The following is a 6,000-nucleotide window of genomic DNA, read 5'->3' on the forward strand; positions in this document are numbered from 1 at the left end:
TTAGATAAGTCCACCCATTCACCTGACGAATGGCAGTAGGAATTACCTCCCAACTTACAAATACAGATATGGCCTCTACCTCAGTAGAAAAACAGAAGATCATGGATTCCTGGTCCATATGGTAGCCTTGACATTTGTTCCTTGTCCTACCTTCAGGGTCTCCAGTAAAGTGATCCTCACAGATTTACCCTAGAGTATTCTTGTGAGACTTCTGGAAAGAGCCTTCCTATAAAGCTGGCTGTGTGCCCAAATTGGAACAGACCACCCTTGAAGTTTAATTAGGTTAAAGAGGCCTTACAGGGGCTTCTCTCTAACAGAAAAACAAACGAACACAACCCAAAAAACAAAACAGAAAAACTGAACATGACCAAATCCCTCCAGCCTGAGCCACTGTGAGTCTAGAGAGGGCACCACAGCATGCCTGCAAACTGAGGAGATGGCTGAAACTGTCTCCTTTCCAAGCCAGCCATCTGAGAGGTTCGCAAGACTGCTTTGGCTCAAAAATGCCACCCCAGCTGATAGAATTGCAAGGGATAGGTCAGCATGAAAGGTGAAGAGCCCCATAGAAGAAAATTTGTTCATATGCCGCTCTTAGTCACAGCCTTGAGTCAATCCCCTCTCCCGAGATTCCTAGCTGCTGTGCTACCCCCAAGCAAGAAATTGATGCTTCAGCCCTAACTCACTAAAACCATGGCTCTAATGCCTCATCACATCTGCAGGGCTGAGTGTCGTGTTTCCAGACCTCCTAGTGTACTCTGAATTGATGATCTCAGGCATATCTCAGTGAAACAGGAACAGAGGGAGATTTTAATTCTTTTTCAACTTTGAAATATTTATATATGTGGGTTTGATCTCAAGCACTGCATATACTGGCTATGATCGTGCCTAGCTCTAATCCTAGTATTCAGGGAATAGATGTAGGAGAATCAGGAATTCAGAGTTATCCTAGGATCCATAAACTAGTTTGAGAGTGCTGGAGAGATGGCTCAGTGGTTAAGAGCACCAGCTATTCTTCCAGAGGAGCCCGGTTCAACTCCCAGCATCTATATGGCAGTAACTCCAGTTCCAGGGTACTCAACACCCTCATACAGACATAGATGCAGGCAAAACACCAATGCACATTTTAAATAATGCTAAACACACACACTATAAAAACAACAATAACAACAACAAAAAACACACACACAAAAAAAGAAGTTTGAGAACATCATGGACTTCATGAAATCCTGTCTCAAATAAATAAATATCCAGGCACATTGCTGTACATCTTTAATCCTAGCAGTTTGAAAGCTAAGGCAGGAAGATCTGTGTGAGTTCTGGGCCAACCTAATCTACACGGTGAGTTCCTAGTGAAGTTCCAGGATAGCCAGGAGTACAAAGAGAGACTCTGTCTCAAAAAGTAAGTAAGTAAGTAAGTAAATACATAATAAGAAATTTTTTTATAATAGGCCTAAGTTCCAAAATTAAAATTGGAAGCAAGGTTGTAGAAAATTCCTAGCCCTGTCTTCTAGAGTGGAATGATTTCTGTACTGGCATCATTAATGAAACGGAGCAATATCGAGAAGAAGAAATGAAGAACAAGACTAGGAAACATAGAAATCAGCAACAAGTCAACCGTTGGCAGTGGGGCTGACAGCTAGGCAGGACTTTTACTATCAAGAAACCAAAAAGCTGAGAGGGTTGGTACAGAGGCAGGAGGATCACTCTAAGTTCACAGCCAGTCTGAAGGAGAACGTGAGATTCAGGTTGTCTGGGGCTTTATTGTAACACCCATCTTTCAAAATAACAACAGCAGCTAGAAACTGGGAAGATATGACAACATGCCACTGGACCCTATGGCCTTGGCCACTGTCACACTCTGCTCTCTCTCATGCCAACATACTTATAATTCCTGCCATCTGTATGGATCTGTCAGGGTATCTTTTGGACTTTTAGAATTTGCCAGTGCCATCCTGTGGTCAGTGTCCTGGAATTCTTTCCCTTTCCTCAGCATTTATGACCAAAGTTCTTCCATGACTTGCTTCCGTTTAAGACCCACCTACTAACCAGAAGGTCCAGGACCCAGTTTAACCAGTATTCCTGGTTCCCATTACCTCACATGATTCTTTGTCTTCCTACTCCTGTGAGATGCTTTGAACTAGTTCATGGTTCAGATAAATCCTCTGCATCTGCCTAAAAGGTCAGAGGAATTCCTGAGCTGAAGAACTCTGCCACTCCCTTCCACGACTGGGCCTGAATGATGATTATCTTCCCATAGCAATGCTCAGTGAAAGTGTTCTTTTTAATCAGATATGTGTATTACAGGAGCAAATGGTGTTTATGAGGGTAAATTTTATCTGTCAAGTAAGTAAAGTATATTTTGAGACTGATAATCTTTGAGTTGTGGAATGCTGGTTTGTGTTTCAGTGTTTGGGCCCATGCATAGAACACTCTCCTTAGATTTGGGCCTCACTTAATCAAACAGAGGTGGCAGAATAACATTTTGGGTTAACACACAAACACCTAAAGACATAAAAGTAGGAGGGGATTATTTGGGAGGAAAAGGGGGTTCAGTAGAAGAAATTATGGGATGTATATGGTTGAAATACATTGTAAAGATTACTGAATGGGTGAATTAATTTTTTTTGTGTGTGCTGAGTCTTTTTATTGAAAGTAGATTCTTCTCTCAAACAATACACCCTGACCACAGTGTTCCCTCCCTCCATTCCTCGAAATCCTCTCTCCCACCAAGTCCTTCAGAAAACAAGCAGGCCTCAAAGAGACAGTGGCCAAACACAACAAAACAAAATAGGACAATGTAAGAAAGATGCTCCCTGGGCTGGAGAGATGGCTCAGCAGTTAAAGGCTAGGCTCACAACCAAAAACATAAGAAAGATGCTTCCACACTGAGGCTGGACAAAGCAACCTAATGGGAAGAAGAGTCCCGAGAGGACCTGGTGCAGACCCCTGCAGGCCCAGTGCTTGCTGCTTCCATCCCTGTGAGCTCATGGGAAACCAAACCCTGCTTAGTTGATTTGGTAGACTGTGTTTTCCTGGTGTCCTCCATTCCCTCTGACTCCTACAATCTTCCTGCCCATTCTTCTTCAGGATTCCCCAAGCTGTGAGAAGAGGGGCCTGATGGAGACCTCTGATTTAGATTTTATCTCTGCACAATGTCTGCCCATGTGTCTCTGTATCCACTCCCATCTACTACTAGAGGAAGCCCTTCCCATGACTCCTGGACAAGGCACTTATCCTAGGTGTGGTGGTTTGAATAAAAGTGTCCCCATAGGCCCACAGGAGGTGGCACTATTTGGAGGCGTGGCCTCATTGGAGTAGGTGAGGCCTTGTTGGAGGAAGTGTGAAACTGGGGGGCGGGCTTTGAGGTCTCAGATGCTCAAGCCATGCCCAGTGTGGCACTCTCTTCCTGTTTCCTGCAAAAACCACATAGGACTCTCTACTGCTTTCCCAGCACCATCTCTGCCAGCTGGCTGTCATGCTTCCCGCCATGATGATAATGGACTAAACCTCTGAACCATAAGCCAGCCCCAATTAAATGCTTTCCTTTATAAGAGTTGCTTCAGTCATGGTTTCTCTTCACAGCAATAAAACCCTAACTAATACACTAGACCTCTGGTCTAACCCATCTCAAGTTCCTTGTCCTCCAAGCAGTGTCGGTCATGGGTTCTCTTTCATGGAGTTGGCCTTGGATCGAATCAGACATTGGTTGGCCACTCTCAAAAGTTCTGTGCCAGCACTGTCCCCGCATATTTTGTAGGCAGGACAGATTGTAGATTAAAGGTTTTTTGGATTGGTGTCCAGGTATCTCTTTTGGTAGCCTGCAGAGTGCCTTCCCATACCAAAGAGACTAGCATATAGGGGTAAAGGCTCCAAGCAGGTACCAGCTCAATCTCTCGCTGTGTTCCTTGAGCTGTGGGGATGTTGTTCTTGGCAATGGGTCCTGCTGTCAGTTTGCAGAGAGCAATCCTTTGTCCTAGCACCAGCCTGGGTTTGGAGATCTTCATAGGATCCCGTAGCTAGCAATTCAACCAAATGCAACTAGAAGGCCTCACTGGGATCACCCTCACTCTTCTTTGAAAATCTGGTACACACACTTCTGCACTGTTTCACTAGGATTATAGATATCATATATCTGATCTTGTTTGGATATTCTCACTCCGTGTTTTAGACAGTTTAGATAAGGGTTTGTCAATTTTTTTTTGATTTCTTCAAAGATCCAAGTCTTTGTTTCATTGGTTCTTTGTATTTTTTTTTTTTTTCTGATTTCAGCCCTAAGTTTATTTCCTGTCATCTACTCCTCTTGGGTGAGCTTACTTTTTATTGTGGAGATTTCAGGTGTACTGGTTGGTAGGTTGCTAGTATGAGATCTCTCTAATTTTTTTTATGCAGGCATTTAGTGATATGAACTTTCCTCTTAACACTACTTTCAATGTGTCTATAAATCTGAGTATGGTGTGTATTCATTTTTATTGAATTCTATGAGGTATTTAATTTCTTCCTTATTTCTGTCTTTATCCATTTTTCAGTTAGTATAGATTTGTTCAGTTCTATGAGTTTGTAGACTTTCTGTTGTTTCAGTTGTGGTTGCTATCCACCTTTAATCCGTGGTTTAGGGAGCTTTGTGCCTGAGTATGTGGCCACTTTTTGAGAAAGTTCTATGAGGTGCTGAGAAGAAGGTGTGTGTGTTTGTGTGTGTGTGTGTGTGTGTGTGTGTGTGTGTGTGTTTGGGTGATATGTCCTATAAATATCTGTTAGGTAAAGTATTTCTTTATTTGGTTTTTGTCTGGATGACCTGCCCTTTGGTGAGAGTAGAGATAGTGTCTAAATTTGGCTTTATCATGGAATATCTTATTTTCTCTATCTTTGGTGACTGAAAGTTTTGCTGGGTATAGTAATCTGTTAGTGTCTGTAGCACCTCTATCCAGGCCCTTCTGGCTTTTAGTGTCTCCACTGAGACATCAGGTGTAGGCCTACCTTTATATGTTACTTGGTCTATTTTCCTTGCAAATTTTAATATTCTTCTTTGTTTGTTTTGTTCTGTATGTTTAGTGTTTTGAATATTACATGGTGAGGGAACTTTCTTTTCTGGTCCAATATATTTGATGTTCTGCATGCTTCTTGTACCTTTATAGACATCACCTTCTTTAGTTTACAATTTTTTTCTTCTATGATTTTGTTGATATTATTTTCTGGGCTTCTTGACCTGGGTTTCATCTTCTTCCTTTAAGATTATGATAAGGTATTACTGCATTCCTACCAAATGACAAACAAACAAACAAAAATTTAAAACCAAACAAGTGACAACAGGAGGTACAGCTGATGATTTGGAGAAACTATTGTTATATCTTCGTTGGTAGGAAGGGGAAAGTATATAGCTACTCTGAAAATCATCTTGTAAATTCTTATAATGCTTATATGTACATATATGTAGTAGGATGTTAGAAAAATAAAGGCCTAGAAATAATGTAGTATAGCATGTTAATTCATTCATTTAACTTGTGACCTAAAAGTTAACACGGAATTAATCTAGGAGCTCTTGACCAATAAAATGATCCTACATACGACCATCCCTAGATTTTACAGTAATGGTTAAAAACAAACAAACACCCAAAAAGCTCATGACTTTTAATAGATCAATTATTATAGAAGAATTAAATCTAACCAACAGTTGCTAAAAGCGGTAACTTGGATGGATTTTGGGGGCATTATTCTGAGTGTAAAAGCCACTCTGAAAATGTTACATACCGATTTTTATTTAAATTAGGAACAATTTTATTTTACATATCAGTCCAAGTTCCCTCTCCCTCCCATTTCCCCCACTGAGCCTCCCATCTGTAACTTTTTCCAAATGACAAAAGTTTTTAGAGAACAGATTAATAGGGGTCAAAGATGGGGGAGAGGAAGAAGTGAATGCTTTTATTAAACAAAAAAAGAGCACTGGGGGTGGTGGAGGAGGCAATCCCTGTGGAAACGCAGTGGCCTATGTGTGAACTGCTGACG

This window comes from Phodopus roborovskii, unplaced genomic scaffold, assembly GCF_943737965.1.
Source record: "Phodopus roborovskii unplaced genomic scaffold, PHOROB, whole genome shotgun sequence".
Classification (NCBI taxonomy): Eukaryota; Metazoa; Chordata; class Mammalia; order Rodentia; family Cricetidae; genus Phodopus; species Phodopus roborovskii.